The 23,524-nt window shown below is 39.0% G+C and overlaps 1 long non-coding RNA gene across 16 annotated transcripts; it reads right to left on the bottom strand.

Annotated features, from left to right (window-relative positions):
• Window positions 1-378: 378 nt before the first annotated feature.
• Window positions 379-23,524, bottom strand: LOC111249000 (uncharacterized). Of its 16 annotated transcripts, XR_002672753.2 has the most exons (8): window positions 23,290-23,524; window positions 19,513-19,619; window positions 18,900-19,074; window positions 5,812-5,996; window positions 4,971-5,366; window positions 2,283-2,350; window positions 1,725-1,908; window positions 379-591 (listed from the first exon to the last, which is right to left on the bottom strand). It is a non-coding gene; the product is annotated as an uncharacterized LOC111249000 (long non-coding RNA). The 16 variants fall into 16 exon arrangements; XR_015325616.1 differs by lacking the exon at window positions 1,725-1,908; XR_015325615.1 differs by lacking the exon at window positions 4,971-5,366.

The raw sequence follows: 23,524 nt of genomic DNA, 5'->3' as shown, positions 1-23,524 counted from the left end.
ATGTTAGCATGCGAGACTGAAATCGCTCTACAAGACCCACGCGGTGAAGCGGTTGTCTACCATTATCTAAAATTTAAGGAATTCCGTACTACACGGTTTTATAGCTCGTGTGCGCCCGCAGTGGCGTCGCATATCTAAGATCATGTCGTACAATGTAATTATGACAAGTGGAGCTTTGGCTAGAGACGTAGCTTCCGTGCTCACTTCCGGCGGATTCGACCAAGCATAATATATCATTCCACCTGTATAAATATAATATTTCGATTACATTCTCCACGGGCAACTATCTAATCTAGACGTTCTTAGTCTGGTCCATCCATCTGCATCAATTCAAATAACCTGAAATTCCTCAAGCCACCATTGTAGCATAGCACAAAATTATAAATTCCTCAAAGTCGCATTTTATTACTGTATAATAAAAAAAAAAAATTTCTCTGTTTTGAGTTCGACGTCCGGCATCGTCGTTAGGCGTTCCATCAGACAGTTGGCTTATCTCCAGCATGAATTCGAACCTGGACCACTTTAAAGGTTCCGTTTAGACGACTGTTTTTTTGCGATTAAAAAAGATGGAAAGCATATTACGTACAATGCCTGAAAAACAATAGAACAATATATTAGTCCATGCATTATAAGCTTCTGTGTATTTTACTGTATCATCAAAAAATCAGGTGGGTTGCAAAAAGTGAAATAATTTGTACGGTACTTTTTATAACATTAAGTTTCTCAAAGATTTACATAACATATTTCCAGGACTCCAAGGTTGCCTTAACACATAAGTTGATATTCTAAGGTTAACTGTTATATATTCAGCATTCCTAAAAAATTGTCTCAAAGACATTTTCCATGTTTCATATTTGTAAAGAATCGCAGTACACTGGCTAAGAATCAGCTCTGGACTGTGTAAGAAATTCTATTTTAAAATGCAAATCCATAAAAATTAACACATTTTTGGGCATGGCAATTGTCCTAATAAAACAATACATTCGTGTCTCGCCTCTTAAGAGATTCCATAGAAATCGCTTCTTCCCAGAAATTCCGTACTACATTCTTAACCTCATAAATGGTCCGTCACGAGGTAGTAGTAAAGATAGTCTGAGTATGATTAGTATGATTTACAATCAAATGTTCAATCTTTATTCAACCAAAATGCTTGTTTTGGCTTAAAATAACAGCATTGGAGCCCTATTTACTTTATAAAAGCTTTTTATCATTCTACGACGTAATGGACAATTTAGGTTTCACTGGTGATATTTGTTTACAGCAAGTTTAAAACCCTTGTAAATGAAAATAGGTAAGAAGCGGCTCTCATGTTTGAATATCTGTGCATAATTTAAATAATTACGCGCTCCTGATCAGTTTGATCTGCATTATTTCATCTACTTTATGAAGCTTATAATCCTAATAATTACTGGGCTTATATACATATATTAAATACAGAGTGTGTATATATACACTGTATTTACCATACTATATATATTAGCCGCTGTCACCGCAATGGATATTAGGTCCAAAAAACAAATGTTCTCAAATAATTAGAAGTGGTTCGAGTAAAAGCTGTAAAAGCTGTTTGAGTAAAATAGACAATATACTTTGGCCGTGTACGTATGTCAAAGAATCGTCCACTTTTGTGTCTATTTTTCTTCTTTGACGCTTTAACTATTTTTAATTATTCATATAGGGTTAAGTGCCGCCCTTCCTTAAAATCGGGTGAATTTATTGCTTACTTAGGGGTCCTGGAGCGTGCGCACGTTGTACGTGATGTCTCATCACTACCGAGGTCAGCTATACGAATGTGTACGGGCTGCCGATTCGAACGAAAGTGAGCATGATAAAACGTGCTAAATAGCTGTTCAGAGTCAATCCCGCGTAGCCCCTTCCTTAATGCGTAGGACTATATTACGCAGTTCGCTGCCGGAAAGACGATAAAGCATGTTGGTTGATGCGAAAATAACATGAAGCCATTGTTTTACACCGTCCAGATGATTTTAAAGTATTTTCATTAGGTATGAGAGACTAATCCTTACTAAAAGGAATTCACAACGCATCCGGTGATATTAGCTTGCCCTTAATCATTTGCCGAACACAGATGACCCCTTGATGATTGGCCTAACTATAGCTGTCCTAGTATGTTTCACAGCTGTCCTAGTATGTTTCACAACTAGCTGCCAACGGTTATACTATCTAAAATCGCTTTGACCTGAAGCACCTTAGGCAGGATAGCAGGATATTATGCTCAATAGTAATTTTATTTTACATATAGTACTGTAATCAAATGGCCTTACCTGATATGCTGGCGTTTTTCCTTTTGCTGGTTTCCGTTGCTTAAATTGTGATGCGCAGATTAACCCTCCTTAAACAGAGTATTAGAGAAAATGATTAATGCTTAAAGGAGAAACTATGTTAAACGTTGTGAAAAAGCTTACTGCAAACCCTGATTCAATAATTAGAACCTACAGTTGGAAAAGAACCAAAGTAGCATGAATTCAATAAATTAGAAAACCCTAGCCTATATACGTATATTGCGATAACTGGTGACTAGCGGTTAATTGACCTCCTATATATCCCAAATTTAAATACGTTTATTACTAAAATATATACCATTTCACTCGACCACATCAAGTGTGATGCCTTTACCATGCACCCAGTCCTTCAGGATATCGGGTAGGGTGGCACTGATAGCTCGCTGGTTCGGCCGGCATCATCAATAGATTTACTGCGCAATCCGTTTTATGATGTTCCATGAAGACCCGATTTTAGGCAGTGACCTGCAGAACATGTCGCACTGTTGGGGCCGCGGCGTAGGACAACGAGCTATAGTGCGAAAGGAATGAGGGTATTTAAGGTACCCTCTTCCGCCGGGAAAACTGAACGTGGGCCGCTTTCCGAAGCTCAGGTACGGACTGACCGCGACTCAGGTTCATCGAACGATACGGCTTTGCTATCCTGCAGCCTCACTTAGCGTAATGTGCACGCAAAAGGCGACTTGCGGAAGCTTTGCGGAAACAAGGGAGCCAGGCGCCTCTTGTAACCCCGCAGATACCCACTCCATAACGTGCAGATCGCCCGTTCTACCAACTCGTTCGTTTGCAGGTGGACTACAGCAGCTCTAACAATGAGCATTGGAACGCGTCAAATATTGTTTGACGTGCCGACCCTAGAAGTAACTTGCGTTACCCGTAACGCCGGTGTGGCTCCGCAGCGATCCTAAATGGTAGACAGTGCCTCTTGCATGACTCGAATTGTCATTGCCTCTTGCATGACTCGAATTGTCATTTAACGGGCTTGGAAAAAGTTCACGAAATGAGTGCAATAGTCTATATTCACTCGAATAAATAAAATAGCACATCCCGTACACTCCAAATTCACTTCGGCGACAGATCGTATCGACGGATCCAAAAACGTCTTAGGCAGCCGACGCTCATGTCTCAACTTTGATCTTTGACAGGCGCTTCAACAGCGAACATACCTTAAACTCCTACTTCTATTCCACACTCTGGGAAGTAGCGGGACATCAACCGGTAGATCATCGTCACGCCCAAATGACCTTGGTAAGATAGAGTAAGCGCCGCTGGCTCAACCGATTGGGGAAGGCTCCGTCGAAAACTTAGCGGCCTAGAATGGTAAGCGACTCTCCACGCAATAGTTATTCGATCATCATTTCACGTTCGCATAGCAGGGTAACTTTGCCGCCTCTGAAGTGTGGTTACCGCAGGAACCCAGCGTAGACTCGCCAGCTGGTGTGCTACAATTGACCCGAATTAGCGCTGCGACATGATCTTGATCCGAAGCATCGGAACGTGTAGACATGACAAGGTGTTGGCCGTGCCACTTAGTGTCAGACATCGAACTAGTGTCCCAGTAACAAGAAGGCTTATCGGGCAAAATTACCCTGTAACATGCAGGTACTTACCACGGCAGGCAACAATCGCGAACCGCCACCCCTGCGGGTAGAACCGAAAATTCTTCTTGTCCAGACAGCAGAAAAACATTCGATCTCTGACGGATGCTATTTCATTTTCTGGGCCGGAAGCCGCCTACTACCGTACGCCTTTACCAACTTTTCATTTCTTTCTACTGGATAACAGCCGCGCAAGTCGTGGCTTGGAAATCCCGCGAAATCTCGCCCAGTTTCTTTGGTCGGCTACGGTGTCAGAAGCTTCGCAACTGGCGGACGATCAAGGTGACTCCAGAGCATCTATAGCGACTTTTTTCTTTGGGTCGAGAACGATGTTTTGCGTAGAAACTCTATGGTATCCCATTTCTAAACATTTTGACAGCCTGAAGTGTAAACCCGAAGTACTGGGAACAGAAGAGAAATGATCGACTTTCTGAAAAATACTATCTGAGTAAATCAATCCATTTGGATGGCAAATTAATGAAGAACTCGTATCCTTAGCCGCTGGAATGCCGCTGGAGTCTTAGCCAGCCCAAAAGGTATCCGCTTGAATTGATATAAGCTATTTGGGGGTGCAAAATGTCGTTTTTTCTCCGTTATGACGCGCCATGTGGATCCAGCAGTAACCGCTCGCGGTTTCTAATGTAGAAAATATATTGGGCCCTTAACGGGTCGAAGACATCGTCTTCATTTAATCTTCACTAGCCTATACAAAAACCGAATCAAACCATCCTTTTTTTTAGGAAGACGACAGCCGAAACCCAAAGGCAAAAAAAAGTTCGATTATCTAGTCAGCTAGAATATGCTGTATTTCCCTCGCGATGCGGGCTCGTTACGCCAGAGCAATCCACGAATAGTAAAGGCAGATCTACATTTAAATTGCCGACTAAAAGAACACTCCTAAATTAAATGGTTAATTCACTAACAAAAAATTAAGATGGAGAGATGAACGTATAAAGCGCTACAGTCAAGGTTTGCTCCAACAAATAATATTACTGAATTCGATATTAAATCTAAAAATACAAAGTGCTAACTGAAGCAAGAGTAGAGTTCAGCAATTTCGCTTTATACAGACCTGCGTGCAAGTGTGTTGCTTCTATGACCTCTAGTTTGGATGAGCGATTTTACTTGACCAATCCAATCTTTCTTTTAACGCACTCTTAATAAGCAGCACTGTGTACACACGTGTATTGCCTATCGGGACCGTGTGGAGCGCGAAACCCTTTAGTCTTCTGAATAAATGCCCAAATTCGTCACGCAGCAACTCCTTTAGGCGATTTCGATTAAGCCCATGCAACTTCAGTTCTTCGATACTGAGTAGTATGTCTGAATAGTACGCCCGGCGGGCAACTAGATGTACCGGAAGCTTCCAATTTAGGGAGTGTACGCATTCCTGAGCTCGGCCTGATCGGATGCCGTCTCTCACGCACACATGCCGCTTCTCGAGATGGCTATCAGGATCATGCACTCTCTAAAAGGAGAGACTTTCGGTTACCACGCTATACGGCATCATAAGCTTTCTGATAGAACACAAACAGCGAATTCCATTTATTTAAACCGTCGCCTCGGGTAGGCCAATTGCTGCGCATTTCCTCAATCCGCCTGGCAGCCACTACGCAAGAATACTGATGTGCAATAGAATGTATCAAGCTGTTTATTGGTCAAAACAAAACTTTCGTTTAGGAAAGACCTTCCGAAGATGCCATCGTATGCCAGACTATCAAAGACATCAAGGAGTTCCTACCTGCTTCGCATCGGTTTCAACTTCCCCCGCAATAAACTAAGGCTCCTGCTAGCTAGCAGCGAGCCTGACAGCTTTCTTGATGGCCCGTAATCGAGGCCACACGTCGGTATGTTCCAAAAACACGTTGATACTACCCTTATTTCGACACCGCTCTCACTAATGCAACACTCACCAGCTCATTGTCGATAACAGGTTATGTGGGCTTCTCAGTCTGCAGGACTAGTACGGCCAGGCTTGTCCACTAGAGCTGATTCCTTTTGTTATCTTTCGGACCGCCTAAATCAAGGTACCGTACGAAGTCCGATTTGTCACTCCAATGAAGTTGGGAAAACAACTAGACTTCGCTGCTTTCTTGATCTTAAATATAAAAATAGGGAGATCATAATAGAGCTCCAGTTAGTTCGTCAGGTTCTGCTTAATTTTGATGAAGTTCTGACAAGACTGACGTGACGCTTTGTCACGTAGAGCAGCCCGCTGCAACGGCAGCTTCGTTTATGGGGTTGGCTCACTTGACTCACACAACGTTGGCTCACTTTTCGACAATAACTGTATGCAACAGATACCCCAACAACTTAATATACTCTTTTATAGCGGAACGGCAGATAAGGCGATCCGGAACCCATTTTCTATTATTTTCAACCTTTATCAATGCTAGCAAGGCTTCTGAGCAATTCAGAAGCATTTGTCTAACTATGTCAGAATATCAGTAGATTTACTACGTATGAACAACCGCTACAACAATAGCACCCGCAGTGACAAAAATTACGTCCGCTTAAAAATAATTATTATGAACTGAGATAGACCTCAAGCTTTTCAGGATTGGTGCATCAGCCAGATATGAGAAGTCGTAAGGGAGCCAAAAGGGAGCCTCCATGAAAGAGAATGAAGTAAATTGTAGTAACTACTTTAAGTCTATTTCCACGTCTATTTTCTTGTGTTTGGCTATATTGAAAAATGTAAATAAAAATAGGTAAATGCTAAATCGATCATCAGAACCCATCGCCGAAAACAGATCTTTGATGCTATATCGAAACGGTCACATTAAAGGCTTGTTCACACAGTAGCAATAGCAAGAAAACGAAGAGCAAAACAAATAGTTAAGTCAAGAACCGATCCCCTCTCTACAGCAACATCTGGGTAGTGTAATACTAAGCTGCATCGTGTAACAAGTTAGGCACTCAGTGGAATAATATAACAAATTTATTTGTTATATTATTATATAAATTTTACAAATAATCAGAAATTCATTTATCGGATTCAGAATTTTAACAATGCAGTTCATTCGTATAGACATTATTATATACAAAATACAGCTTATACATTTTTCAATTACATGTTTATTCCGGATGTCTAAATTATGTACCATACAGTAATAGGACATATGTGGAATCCTTGCCAACCAATAGATGTTTATAAATCGTGCAATTTTGATCTTCTGTGCTCTGTAAATTTGCCACAAAAAATATATTTTAAAAAAATATACCTCTACCTACATATTCACAATGATGGCTATACAGAAAATTTCCTTTATTGCCCCCATTGTGAATATTAACTTCTACCTGAAAATTATTACAGCCTCTATTTATGCGATGGACAAGGCCTATTGCAGAAAAAACTATTGCTCTTACGTTAACGAGGGACCACATTTAGATTGGTAATTAGTCGGTCATGTAAGTTATATCGAAATATATAAAAAAAAAATACAAAGGTATCGAAAGTATAACATTTTTGGCTAGAAGACGAACCTACTTGCTTTAAAAGTTACACCCGTTATAAACGCTCCAAACGAACAAAGAGGTATTATAACGTGGGTACGCTCCATCGTTCTCTATTTACTCATCTATAAGTTTGAATTGGATAAGGGGACCCCCTACATAGAGTAGTTCTAAGTTCGGTATTAGAAATTGGGTAGTAGGAGACTCGAAGACCTCACCTACAAGCTGAATGCTCCCCAGAAGAAACATAAGTCTTATTTCATCAGCAGTTATAAACAGTTTATTTAAAAATGATCTTTATTATTTTTCAGATCTAAGAGCTATAATTTATTACTATCTTATACAAGGCGCTTTTATAGAAAGAATCTTCTGCCTTCCGCCTTTCTCCGAAGATTCCATGGAGAGAAGTATGGATAAAAACATCGGCTTCATAACCGTTGGTTTCACGACCCAAATATAACAATTATGGTACATTGCTTTTATGCCGACCGAAGCACTCCCGAGTTACCGCTTCATTAGTCAATTTTTTTCGTTATAATCATACATCTTTATCTAATGAATGGTCTTACAATACTTAATATAATACGATTCTCGCAGTGAATATTTTAAATATATTTTAATCCGACGTCTTCATCAATTCTGAGTCGAATGCGTGAAAAAAACTCTGCCAAGTATCTGCCAAGTTTTTATCATTATACGAACCCCCCATCCTATATGAAATATACCGATCTAAAATCTGCAGCACCTGTACAAATCGCATTGTTTATCTGGAATAATATTTTTGTCATAGACAACGGCTCGGGAGTTCTTTACCATAAGCATGCTTAATCATAATTGATCTCTAAAATATGGTTACAAATAATTAACACGACGAAATATCTTCGACATCTTTTAAAATGATTGAAAGTGTAAGGTAGTTAAACGATGGCTTTGCTCTACTTTCCTTTAGTTCTCTGAAGATTAGGTTGGACCAGCCAGTTTCATCGTTTGTTGAATCATCGGTCCGTGAGAAGTCCGCTGCTGGCGGAAACGACTAAATTAATATCCTCAGGACAAGAAGCGCGATGAACTGACCTGCTCTACTGCGTGTTTTGAACCCGGAGATACCAATACAAAAAGTGAGAGGAAGCAAAAGCAGACAAGCGTCTCAGCCTCTTGCCCCACTTTTAAACGCCTGTCCCCGGACCACATCCCAAGTCTTCTTAAAATAGTACCGTACTTCTACTACCACCATCAGCCCCGCTAGTACAACTATTCGGCGGGTGCTTTGTCCATTCTCCCGTTTTTATCCTCAGCCTTGCTTTTTTGCCAAGTCGCCGACAAGCCAAGAACGAATTTTCACTCCATTTGCCTCGCTTCTTGGCTCCACAATAATCCCTTAGCGTAGGCCTTCGTCCCCGTCCCCTTGGGCCGCAGACGACTTTGGGTCTGGCTCTGAGCCTCGGACCAATTGACTTTTCGTGCTCACTATATGCCGCGCATTGCCTCTTCATCCCATTCGACTACCACTCGCCACCCCAAGAACTTTTGGCCTAGCGGGGCGTCGACTGCTGCTGCTGCTACAGCTGGGGATGTCGGATGACGAGCAGAGGCTGCGGTAGTAACAGCAGCAAGTGCGAAGTTCAAGAGTTGTAGCAGGCAGGCAACGTACGACGACGTATCGCCCGCCTGACTCCCGTTGAGAGCTGCAAGTCCGATGTTGTTGGCGTAACTCGATTCGGCTCGTTCAGCCGCTTGCTTTCAGGGCACCCCCAAGTTGGTCCGTTTCTGTCTGGCTAGTAATGGTATAATGGTATGTACACTAATGACCGGCAGTGCTTCAAGCCATGATATCATAGCACCATCGATTGATCCGTGCTGGATAGGGAAGAAACGAAAATGTTAATCAACTTTAACGAACTTTTGAACAACGTCGTCACTTTTGGCACCGTATTTTACGTAATGCAAATTGGCTGAAGACAACTTAGAATTTTTTACACTCAGATTTCATTAGAACAGCGGAAGCATTATTTAAAAAAATACGTTATACCGAATGCAATTACACACAAAAGCACAGCACCATAACAAACTCAATGTTGTGTTGTGTTAAGGGCACGGTCAAGCTAGTTAGCACACGTGTTCGATTTAAATCACATAGATATTTTACATGTATTTGAAACTACTACAGTCTCGTCACCGTGAAAACCAAAGGTAAATGTTTTAGATACTGGGTACGTATTACGATTAATCATTAATTGAAGTGAAAAGTCACGTCGAAAAAAATAACCCCGACGACCTAGGTTACTTTATTGAAACAAATAAGAATCAACAGTATTTGCATCACCAATATTCAATAGAGTGGAAGTAGCGCGGATTATATATCACGTGGCAATGTTTGCCGCCGAAAATGCGTACAAAAAATTGAGACGTTAAAGCTTTACTGTCAACTAGACTGGCTAAAAAATAACGGGAAATTGTCTTTTTTTACAAAATACAGTGGCTTTGTCATATCGAATGTTATATTCTTAATTATCTGTCATAGTTTCATGACTTCCTATTCACTAAAAATACGCCTATATACGAAACGTAGAAGAACGGTCTATTGAAAACGCAATAGGGAGAAACCTCCATTTATGAATTAAGATGCAACAACGTGATTCTCTACTAAAATAAGTGCAACCCCTAGGTCTATTATATCGCTTTAGGTGCTATTATCAAATTGTGTTATACCTTCATTTACAAATGGAAACGCAAGCATATAACTTAAAGGATTACTTAGACATGTATGCTTTTTATATACCCCACACAGCGGTTGGCTTTTTGTTTGTTAAAATACCAGAATATATAAGGGTATATAAGCACGTTGGTGCGGCAATTTCTTGCAGTATTCGTGTTCTCATTTACATTGGTATACACGCAAAGAATTTCTGACTATATATTATTAGTCTGTACTTGGTACAGCAGATAACCTTCACGGCGGTTTCAATAACTTTCTTCAAGATTATCAGTTAACCGAGTATTCGATAGATCTAGAGATATATCCAAACTTCTTACTTAAAAGCTGTCCTATTCTGTCGAAGACAAGGTAACGCCTGTCATCAACAGCATACCAATTAAAACAGTTCAAAGCAATTACTTAAATTAATCGGAGACTATTCCAGGATAGCTTTGATAGTCTTAGGATCGAATCGAAAGAAAATGGAAACATAAAATCATTCCTGGCACTTCTTTCCTAAGCCCACTATTCATTTCCGGCTAGGGGAGTAAGAAAACGAAAGGCAAAACTGAGTAAGCGGTTATGACTGAAGTGGTCAAGGCCAATTCGAATATAGCTTAACGCATACACCGCTGAACCTTTAAACGTGTTCTAAATAATAATAAAGTTTCACACCGGATAATATATACAGACTTTTTTACATACATACTTTTTTTAACTTTATCTATTGGCAAAGGAGATCTATAGAACATAATTACATACAGTTAGAAACAACAAACTTTCAACACACTTGTGTACTAAATATTCAAGCAAACGCTATGAAATGGTTAAAAGACAATACTCGCTTCAAATCCCTAGCGAATTCTCGATCACAAAAATTTTTCGAGGTTCTGTTGTTCGGTTTTATAAGTTCGCACCAGATTGGATCTGCCAAAGCAAACGATCGCAGTTTGAGTACTCAGCCGCCTATTTTAAGCGAAGTATTTTCGAGAATTATACCGACAAGTGTACGGCATCCTTCGACTGCGTGTTAAATAGAATAACTTTAGGATCCATCTTTCCTCAATTCACGTAATCCGATTTCATTATACATTCCATGGCAGAGTTTTTTGTCCGCCACATGGGTCGATATTCGTTCGGTAAAAATACTCTGCTTCCCTCTACTTATATGGAGCCACAAAGCACATGGCAAACTGACCCTTGAAGCTGAATGAAGCCGAAGACAGTCAATTATGCCGTAATCGACGATTGTGGATAAACTAGCTGTTAAAAAAATTGAAAAACAGGAACGACTGAAGGAGACGCAGCTTCCTATTATATCATAACCTGTGGGATGTGACTCCTGTAGGTATTGGCATTGCCTGATAGTAAACCACGTATGAGTTATTATAAAGCCACACGAGGACTGCAACAACCCCACGGATTCAGTGTGTACAGTGATCTACATTGTTTATGAGGTTTTCCATAATATACAGTTTGCGATTGTCACTTCTAATCAGAGAAGTCAGCAACACTTTACACTAGTTTATGGTGTTGTCAAGTATTTATTTTCGGAATCTTATGGCGCGCCTTTTAAATTGGCTATAAACATTTGCAAAAAATTTTTTAAAGCTGTCCAGCACTTCCAAAGTCCATTACGATAAATTCCGACACTTAAGATCAAACAAACTGGAAGTGAAATAAAAACGTTGCATCATGCAAAAAAGTTATTATAGCTAGATATAAAAAAATTTAAAAAAAACATTAATTACAAATTTAGTTTGAACCGTAAAGTTTATACAATTGTCAATATCTCTTTGCTCTATCCATTATAGATGCATCATATAGATAGTTGATTAATTCTAGCAGTACATTTAAGTGATTTACATTATCCTCTTATCTTGTGTTTGCTAATAACATTATGTTATTTCTGTACACATGGTTTAATAATTATTGTTGTTTTTTTTTACAACTATCAATTTACAACTAAAATTTGCATAACCGTATAATCAGTTTGTTTAAATACAACTATATATATGTTCCCTAATTAATAATAATAATGTGATAAATAATACGATTTTATTAGTAGTTTTACTGTATATCCATATCTAGTAAGATATTTGACCCATTTTGTATGTTGGATTCGTGAAAAGCTATTAAACGTTATTAAGTCAAAAAACTAGAGTAAATATTAATAATATTTTAAAATTATATTACGCCATTTTGATCGACAATTTTCAGCACCTTTTTGGCAATATCACCATTCTATATCTGTAGAACTTCTCTGGTTTCTGGGCAGCAAATTGTGACAAGTCTTGCATCCCTCCATTAAAACTAAATTTACGTCATTAATGGAGTTCTGCAAAAACCAAAAAAGAAAATATGATAATTCAAAATGCGTGTTACACGGCGGATTCGTTGAACTTTTCCAAGTTCTCTCAGTTCAGTGAATCACTAAAGATATGTGATCCGGCATAGTCACGATCGAAATTACACCTTTTTTATTTACTAGCTATACTCGATTTTTTTCTATGGTTTGTAGTTACTTGCCAGTTATTGATAGTAGAGGTCCCAGTTTATCATTTTAATGCGGCAACAGCAACTCATAATGCACTATTTGTTTCCAATCCTACCAAACACAGCTTCATCTTCTTTGGCGTCAGTTTGCCTATGTAACTCTAAAAAATTGCTATGTAATTCTAAAAACTTGTACTTGTTTGCAATAATGTACGGTTCGCACACTATACACCTTCAGCAGTTTGTATTCATGGAGCTTATACAATTGAATATTAAACTGTGTTGATTCGTTGAGCTGGTGTTATAGTCCATTTGTTCCAATCCGCAATGCTCTTTGTGACATAATCGATATGCGATTTACGATATGCAAAAAAAAGTTCTCTTTTTTGCAGCCGTTCTTCATGTTGCAATAATGTTCACGTCATTGAACTAGGCCCACATTGCAAACGTCGCAGGCCGTATGCCCATGTACCGACCATTTAGAATAATGAAAGGGAATATTGTGCTGCCGCTCTAACTACGTTTAGTGCTCTCCTTACGAAAGAGAACTCATCGGAATGGGACCGTGAACGTATATAGGTATCCACAATGTGAAACGAGTGGACGATAAAGGAAATGTTATTTACGAAGCGAAGCAAAGCGGATCTCGGGAACTGAAGGGACCCGGTCACGTATTCGTAGAAGCCGCAGTGAGTGTCCTCATAGTACTGTAGAAGAGACGAGCAAAGCAGGGTTATCGAAAAGAGATCAGAAACGAAGGTTCTTCACACCGGGGGTAATTCCCCAATCCTACTTATGTTTTAAGGAATTACGGCTAGCTCGTATTGTACTGTGAAGGAGGGAAGCACTGTCCTTTTTGCGCGAGGACGCATGATGCCTCATCGAAGGTCTCACTACTAACCCCAGCCCTGCCTTAAAGGATGAGCTTTCCCTTGGACTTAGTGACAATATGCAATCAGCAGTATCATCTCAGATGGTCTAACATAACCCGACATCGATCAAGGTCCACACCGTTTATTCAAAGACATGTTATTGTCTTTCACTGTTGCATGCTAATAGTAATGTCTCATTTGTTTGATACAGGCCCTGGCCTAGTACGCGTTTTTACTATAGTATGTTATATATATATATGACACCACCATTCACAAGACTACAGCAGTGTGAGCCATAATTGGCTTCATTCTTATTTAACCATTCTGCAGCTCCTACGACATCACTTTGTTTGTACACTATCACTTCAACTGCTTTCAATTGCCTTACGCATAGCGTACTCTAGTTATGTAAGACAGTAATAAGTTTATTAGTGTCATAATTAAAATTAAAGAAAAAATAACATTTAAAAAAAGTTAAAAATGTCGTAAAAATAATAAGTATTGTAAGTGTGCTAGACATTTCAAATTTGCTGAAACAATTACAAGCAAACAAAACTTTACTAGTGTTAAGAAACTTCACGATGTGTAGCAAATGATTTGAAGATACATGTTTTTAGACCGCTTGGCTCATTATTTCAAAATTTAAATCTGAAAAATACCTAAATGTCTAAAAGTTAAGTTGGAGGAAAATGTAAAAACTCGAACGTAAGCTATGTATTTATATATAAATATTTCTGCACACTATTACATCACATGAATCACTAGATGTTTGCTAACACGTACGAACCTTATACACATTTTGTACTAATTGCACTATATTTGCAGGTGGATAAATTTAGCGTTAGTCAAAATACTGCTGAGCTCAAGTGCAAAGCATCTGTTATTCAACACGTTTAAATATCATAAGAACGTTGCCGAAATACACAAGCCGAAGTAAGGATTTATGTCTAAAATAATAGCTCATTTATTTCCACAGTGAAAAGTAAGTTTTATTAAGAATGAAAATATAATACATAATATGTTTCAATAGAACTCTGCATCAGTTGCATACTGACTGCTGATTTGCCTGCAGACGTACTTATATTTATTATTTCATAGTAATAGGCTTGCCTAACGGTAAACTTATTTCGTAAGTTTGCCGTTAAATATGAATTATTTAAAATATGGAATATTTTAATCATATTGTACATAATAGAAAATTTACATCTTTAGAAACCTAGGGACAGCCTATATTTCGAAAGGACTTTTTAGCAGCTTCTTGTTGGAGTGTCCCATGTCTGCATTATACTGAAGACGTATTTTAAGTAGATAGCAAAGGATAGCCATATTAGTGTTGCAAAGTACATGCCGAAAAATTCAACGCAACTTCAAGTTTCTTTGTTTGACTATTGACAGTACTTACTTCGTCTTATTATCGCTAACTAATAAAGCTACATAAACACAGTAGCTAAGAGTATTTATGTTTGAACGTTTGCACACCTACACTTATCAAAATATAACTGACACTACACTACCCCTATCATAACTATCCGTTGATCCGCAAATTGGCAGTATGTACACTTTTATTATTTATTATTAGAAGTAGAATTTAAATCGCTGAAACGAGCACAATGATACGCAGGCTTCTCTCGCGAGAAGACCGCGCACAAAAAGACGTTAGACAAAAGTAACTGTGATAGATGTTGCAAAACCACAGAGTAAACAGCAGAAGGTTTTAGACCACCTCTCGCCATTTTGTAACGGTCTGTGCTATCTACAACGGTATTTCAGTTATTAAACTTTTACCGTGTTTAATATATAAAAGTCGACCTGTCTATGTCACCTTAAAAATTAAATAAAATATACAGCGTTGAAATGCCATATTTTGCTTAATAAGATAGCATATTAAATTGTGATTTAGAATAAAGTTTTCAGTTATTGTGTTTAACTAGATGGTCAGTTAACGCCGATCAAGTATATACACAGCCCTAGACTTGATGACAGACCCTGTCATGCTAATAATGGCTCCTCAAATTAGTTCGAGGAGAGACACAGCTCAGCAAAAGCCCTGAGAGGGCTTTCCTACAGTTCTCTTTAGAGATGATTGATTTTGCCCTTCTTTTTTACTCTAACGAGGACCTTGTTGCAGGAAACTCCCTTTTAATAAACGTTTGTATAGCTTCGGATTACTCACTAGCAACCTTCGATTGTGACGAATCCATTGATACCGAAGCCGCGCTGAACTGCCGGAGATCCTTATCGATTGTCTTTGGCCCTGTAGTTATTGCCAACTCATATGAGAATTTCTCAGTGTTACGTACCTCTTTAAGATCGTGGACTATTCTATGAGTGCACACCTAATACATTGAAATCTTTAAAATTTTTAGGACTCCGCTTTGATTCATTTAATAAGTACAAACAACAGAATAAACAAGTAGATCGCTCACCAAACACGCTTGCAACAACCTTATATATTTACTGCCCTAGAAATCCTATTTTCACTGCTTCATCAAGGATTTCATTTTTAGTGGCCAATCCTTATTCTTTTACCATATTTTCTCTACAGCTAAGGTTCCAATTTCTAAATGGACTAATAGCGGCTGAAAGTGATTTACTATACTTAACCTATACACGTATAACGCATATTGTACCTCCTGACTAAAAAAGTGCCTCAAGTTTAATGCTTGCTATTATACCATAAAGGCTACCTCAAACATAAGTTTTAGAATCAACTCCATTGGTCAATGGAGTAACAAATATCCCTTCGCCTGAGACTATTTTTATCTTGCGCCTCATTAACAGTTGCGAGCAACACCCACAGGAGACGTCGTCGTTAGGTAGTTAAGTGTATTATAATTAATTTAGAGACTAACAAACGACCTTGGGAGCAATCCTTGAAGAGCAAATCCCTTTCAAGGATAGTGTACCCATCCTGCTTGCCATTGACATCCCGGCACTTCTCTCTGTACTCGATTGTTTCAACGTCAGAAAAACGAGCGACTGACGCCGCCGATGCCGAAAAGCGCCAGGCTATCGTACCTCGGCACGGCTCGAACAGAGCAGAACAAAATTGATTTTTAATATCCGCTTGGTGTGAGCTTGAAGCCTAGAAAAATTAGGCCCCTGCATTGACTGAATGACTGCTTTTGCGTCTGTACCTCTTTACCTCATAGGCCAGCCGAACCAGCACACAGTTAATGTACCCGAACAGTACGATCGTCAGTGTATGTCGTTGTCATTTAGAAACCGAAATATGAGACCAAATAATAATAGCACGAGGCAGAAGAAGAACATACAGTTCAACATGTTTGAAGCATCATAAACCCTGTCTCAAACTCTACTATTAATTAGAATTTTAATAACTGTAGAGTAGAACGCGACACGCAAAACCAAGAATAGCATTCCACAATTTGCTTTTACCCTTTGTAGTCGCCCGGTGTTTGATTTCTAGCTTCCACTATATGCTTATTATCTTCTTTAGTTTTGGTTTTATTTGCAGCTTTGTCATTGCGATACCAAACAAACGCACCTCTTTTTGTTCTGTGTATAACACAATATACAAGGAGACACCTTGCCCAGTGTTAAACTGCTACCATTCTTAAACATAAAACATATTACGATTCCAATGGCTACAATACCCTGAGACAACTGTTATGTCGACCTTTAAACATTAAGGTTGACATAATAGTCGTCTACTCAAATATAGGCGTTTCCTTTAACCTACTTTTGCTATATACTTTATCTAAAACCGTTGAATTTTTAGTCAATATCTTGCTTAGGTAGGTAAGAGGACAACAATAAAAAGCGATTTTCAGTAAATTGGATAGCTCTTCTACAGTACATACATAACATTATTTATGGAATATGAAGAGAGTTAGGCGTTCAATGTATCTGCACATGTACTTGAATGTTTGTCTTAGGTCCTCGCCCATTAAAATAATCTAAGCGATAATCTGTATTATACACCCACTTGTATTTCATGTAAATGCACCTACCACATCAATACCTCATCTTTTAAAGAACGAACATCACATTATCTAATCTTGGATTTTAGATCAGATATACAAGGATATCATGACAGATATCAGGACAGATAAAACTAGCGGATAGATTTCGTTGTGCATGTTGATATATCATCTTCATTGATTTTTCTCTTTTAATATGATCTTGATACCACTTTATTGCGTCGAACGACTAGTCATTACGATTCATACACGTGCACAAAACTCTACGTTATTCATCAACTAATGAAACAAAAGACAAGGACTTTCTTTAATTTGTAATACCATCCCTCATAGCTTAAGGTTGACTGAAGAGCTTAATCCGTATTCGATTCCCAGTTTGCTTCTACTCTATTTAAACTACACTGTGTAAGTAAAAACATCGAATAGGTAGCTAATAATGTAATAAATAACGTTGTAATTCGGAAAAAAATATCTCGAGAACGATTTATATGTTATTTCTGATTTCATGGTTATGGTAACATTGTAGTTCAAGTATTGTGACCTTTCTAATTGTCAAGAGACTTTGGCCTACCCTATTTAATAAATTTGACACACATTCGCTAAGAGGATCGGGTTAGCTGGAAAAGGGATTTACACGGAGCCAATTGCTCATATATTACATTGTGCTAATTGGATAAATATACATTGAGACCTAATTGGATAAATTAAACGCTTACAGATTATATGCTGTCGATCGATTTGCTGCCCAGATATTATTTATTTGGTTCAGTGAGTTTTGCGTCGACACAACACCTTTGCTAAGATCCCTCTTATTATCGACACAAATTCTTTACCAGTTCGATACTCGGTTTCTGCCTTGGAGGCTAATGCTAACGTAGTAATATATTATCGGTAATGTACCCTGTAAGGCGGCTTCCTGTGTCGGACAATGAAATATCTAGCATTATAATACTAAAAATACTTTTTCATACAGGAAACAGCAGAATCATGTTAACCATCAAACGCGCAACGACTGCATTCATAATTTACAATATGAGTACAGTCGTTGCGCGTTTCTGGGGTCCTGGATAGGGGCTGCAACGTATCCGTGATGCAAATAGTTGAAGTTTAAGCTGCCGTGGCAAAAGCTCAGCGTGATTCACATGTATTGATAGGGTTTATTAAGACATGTTGGCCTAATTTTATCTGACGCGAAAGTTAATGCTGGTACCAGGCTTGAGATTCGAAACATTTGTTTTTCTAACTCTAACGTACCTGTGATAATGTAGTAACATGCCTGCCTGTTAAACTTGGAAACACGAAATGGTCGAAGATCGAAGTTTGGTTTTCACTACATCGCTACTTCCTCAGTATAAAGGGTTGAGGGAAATGTAGCCATGTGTTCCAGACAGTCCGTCAGTATATTCGCCGTACTTTCGCAAATAAAATCGAAATTAGCCTAAGTGCACTTCGTTTCGTTCTAGGGGTAAGCCATTCAAAACAATGCTTAACGGCAATGCCAATGGTAAAACTCGAACCATTCAGACTGACATTTTTACCTTGGTAGCACTTCAACGGAACTATATGCATTCAAACGTCGAACAGTTAGTAGTGCAGCGCATACATTTTCCCAGGAGTCATACGGCTATGTAACCGGCGGATCCTCCGAACTAACCGCTCATTTGCCTCGTTAGAGAGAATTCGTTTATCACTTGAGTCTCGTCTCGTTTTAATCTAGTGAAAAACAGTGCAGAAAACAGTACTGTTGATTAGAACATAAACTCCATGCAGCGCAAGCCAAATTTGGACCAGTTCAGCTTTACGACGTCGCGCTTGTCTGCCGAGATTGTACCTATCGTATAAGCACAGAATTCTAGCCCTTATCCCCTATATTAAGGCGAAATCCTGTTTACTCCGAAAATCGAGCAATGATAAAAGTCAAATTCTTTTTATTTTTCAATACCAAACTTTTACTTTTCTATAATATACTATGTAATTTAACACAACTGGCAAGAATCAATTTGAAAACAAACCTCATATAATTAAAGTATGTTAATGTGTGCGTGTTTAACGGGAAGTTGACACAGCTAAGGTAACTTTACAAAGGTCTTAGTTAGCTAAATGTTCTACCTTTAGTAGTGACATTAGATGTCGCTTAGGATGTCGACTGACCTTAGTACAAGACGAAGTGTGTATACACCGGTACTGCCTTACGTCTTTTTACGTCTGATAGGTGGTGCGGTTATTACGGCACCACCACAAGTATCCGACAATGTTCCCTACAATACACTCACCATGTTAGCATACTTGTAATACCTTCGTAAATAATTTTTTTAACATTAGGAGAACGGATGCGTTGCGGAGCTTTACGACATAAGAGAGACTACTCAGAACACGAAAACTACGCAAAATAAATGTGAGTAACTAATATGAATAACAAAATAAATATGAATAATAGTAAAATATGAAAACATGATAAACTTGGAAATTACCTGCAATATTCAGTAATTTGTGCAAGTTCAAAGGACTGAAAACTGGCTAAAAAACATGAAAATTTTTAATAGTTCCTATACATCGCTTATAAATTAAAGACAAGGGTTCTAATTCAAATTGTGTTCTATTTTTGAGCTGCAACTCGGCGTAGCTACAGCTCTCACAACAGTTAATTAATTTAGGTAAATCAACAGGATTGCATAAAAAAGCCTATTTCATACTGGACTCCTGCGCTTAAGTTTTTCTTGCTGATTCGAAATGGTCTTAACTACGTTTGTTCTACAAAAATTCTTTACTGATTCCGTAATTAGCCTCAGTACGCCATTGATTCTTTACCAGTTAAGGCCTATATACAAGAAACTAATGAGGAGCTACACTGATAGTGTCGTTCAGTTGCTGTTATTGTTGTGGTGGAGATTTAGCATTCAGGGGAGACTTTAGACGGCGGGAGTTAAGCACCTAATTCATTAGCTTTCTCTGATTGCATGCAATGAAGCATAGAGAACTATGCCCTCTTAACTACTTTTCTGAATGATGAATGTGCGAAGTATTACAACTTCTCTTTGTCGACTGCTAGGCGAAAAAACGTGGAACCGAAAGATAACAAGCTTTAAAGGCAGCCATGTTTGTTTGCGGGAGGCCTGTTTCCCCCACGCAAGGAGGAATGAGGAAAGGCGTAACTTGTTTGACGTTGAGTTTGTTGCAGTCCGGGAATCCATTTGTTTCAAGGCTGTTGTTGGCCGGAGCGGTTAAGCAAGGCGAAGGTGTCGTGTCAACGGCCTCGGGACTAGGTCAGTTGCTTCCACCATAGTGCTGTGTCGGGCGTAGCATTAGAGCAAACTGTTGTATATGCTTAGCGTGTCTCGAGTCAAGCATCCCGTAACGTAATTATCATCTAACACTGCGAAATGGGTGGCTGCTACTTTTCTTATTTCTAAAGCTACCGCCGACAGGGCGCAAAGTTATAGGCAACGATTACCATTGGAAAGGCTTCTACTGGAAAGCATCGCATCGCATCGTATCACGTTGTATTTCGAAACTTGAAATTGCCCTGTGCTCAACTAGATTCTGTTATCTCTGTTGAGTTTTTTCACGTGCCGTTACAGTAAGCAGATTATTTCGGAGTAGTAGGGACATGGTTTATCCCCGTAGTAAATTCTTTGCCTGTTAAATTTAAAAACACGTAGTGATCTATGCTCGAAACCGAGCGTTGAAACACTTCGTTTCGCGATAGAATTAGCCAGTTGTATGAAGCAATGATTAACGATAATGTCAGACGTAAATGTTGAAATGTCTATTAATTTAGGGATATGATTTGTCTGTGATGCATGACTTATTGTAGTCGTTGAAACTGTGCCTATCGATAAGCTTGTAAAATCTGCATGTATGCATATTGAACCAGCTTTACGTTTACTATCACCATAGCTTAGAAACTTTTTGCGTGGGGCGTATAACTGTGAGAACACCTCTTCCTTAAATGTGTAACTGGAACCTAGAACTAACCTAATTTATCGACTAACTATATAAGATATATTGAAGTATATGCCCTTTGAACAACCTAAGGGATACCACGTTGAGCATATAGAACAAAGGCGTCAAGCCGTATCTTATTTTCCTTATTTGATCACATCTAGGATAGCTGGTATGGTAAACTCTAGCTTAAAGTTTAACTGTTGGTGTAAAAAATGCGCGTTATGGACGTTATCTCGATGCGACTAGATGTTAATTAAAATACATAGCAACGACGCAATTAATTTTTCTTAATTTACCATGTTGCATGGCACACGTTGACCTTCTAGAGCAGAAATTTGCATAAATATGTAGAGCGGGGCGTTGTTGTATTGGCATTACTTGGGAACGTTTCCCATGGAAACGACACATGAACCAGGTGGAAATATAAACATAAGTTTTTGCATTTCCATAAGAATAATTCTTCTCATTATTATCGTATCATCACCACGAAAATTGTCAAATCTAGTCTATCAAGATCTTACTCAGTGCTCGTAATTTTGGAGCCTCAAAGAAGCATCCTTCTGCCTATTCTTTTAGCAAGTTTGCACTTGGTATCATCTTTTCATAACACCGACCGAGTTAAACTTAAACTAAAGTTAAAGTTTTTAACCAATGACGTTCTAGAATGCCTACATATTTGAATCTTTATTTGTAGTCATAGTACACCGTCAGTGTATTTGAACTTTTGGCTATCAGTCGCTGTTGGTTTGATTAGATGGGATGTTTGCGAGTATCTTTCGCCATATTTGCAAAACTATTGTATTTTGGAAACTTAAAAATGTTACTTTCGCCAAAGTAATTTCTCCGAGCTTTGTATGCAATGGTGTCACCTAGAGTCGAATCAATGATGAAACCGTAAATGCAGCCTGTATATGATATCATCACATGATGAATAGCATTGACACAGTTAGTTTTAGTCTCCAAATTACTTATTTCGCACAAATGTAGTACTGAATTTATCACACAAAGGTTATAATGATTTAGTAATAGATAATGACATGTGTAAACGACGCAGCTTTATAAACTCGTTCTTTCTACAGTATTTATATGTCCATTGTGTGTGATCCCCTATTAGTTTGCTAAGGTCAGGTCTGTAGGTATGTTTGTAAAAATCCTGTTTAAGGGCTCGAAAAGTCTTGTGAATAAATTAACGAATTTTAATTACTGCGTTATCATTCGCTTTGTTCTCACTTTATCATCATTAATTGTCCAGTCATTAATTATGTAGCCTTCTATCCGTACGTTTATTCTCAAATCCGGCCGAACTGTTGGCTGTATAACTTGAATCAACTAAAGCTTCCTTGGTCCATGTTAAGTGGTTCCTGAGGTTCTCCCCCCCGCCCCCTCTATGAGTATCGCATGGACCTAGCTGGTGTACCTATTTCCGTCACAAGAAGTATCACGCGCCGATGCCTGAATACAAATAGTGTCGCTATTTGCAAGGGTATTGAACAAGTGCCTCAACAGACATCAACCCAGCAAACCGAATTCGGCAGTAATCAGGGGCCCTCTAACGCTGACTAACGATACCTACCTATGCTTGCTTAACAGGCGGTACCCGTTTTCACAGCATCGCATGCAGTTTGTAACGGTCTCGGATCCCGTTAGCCCATCTCTCTTTCGGAGCCCTTCCTCGCACACGTGCATGGGGTATAGAGGACAGAAGGAGGTTATCCCGAGTGGCTAGATAGTTTTGGCCCCACTACAGACTACGCCTACTGCCGCTTCAGTCTGCATATTTGTGTTGTGCGACGATAGCGGCTCAGAAGGAGGTACTACTTCTGCCTGTTTTACCGCGTAGCTAGTGGCGTTGATCTGCATACACTGATTACCTCCGACTCTTTTGGGACGATTCATGCGTCCAGTGGCGCAAGCCCCTCCGTTTGCATATGTGTTTCTGCATGCTTATATCTATCTATCTGTATATATAATAGATATACGTACGTATATATGCTTAGCCGCACTTGAAAATGCACCTCTATGTAACGCAATCCTCCCGCGTTTCGATTCTTCTCTACGGATTATGTATGCCGGTCTCACTGATGTCACCGACCACTGCGGAGCACTACGTAGGCAGGCATTGTTCGTTGCCTTCAGTTCTGTTCTCCCTTGAAGCAAAAATATAAAGAAGCAACCTGCAGGCCGCTGGACCACCGCTGGCCTCCATTCTTCGCGGCTT

Source organism: Varroa destructor, unplaced genomic scaffold (genome assembly GCF_002443255.2).
Source record: "Varroa destructor unplaced genomic scaffold, Vdes_3.0 BEIS01000004.1, whole genome shotgun sequence".
In the NCBI taxonomy this organism is placed as follows: domain Eukaryota; kingdom Metazoa; phylum Arthropoda; class Arachnida; order Mesostigmata; family Varroidae; genus Varroa; species Varroa destructor.
Note: the sequence above shows the minus strand (reverse complement) of the source record. Positions and strands in the feature narration are given on the sequence as shown.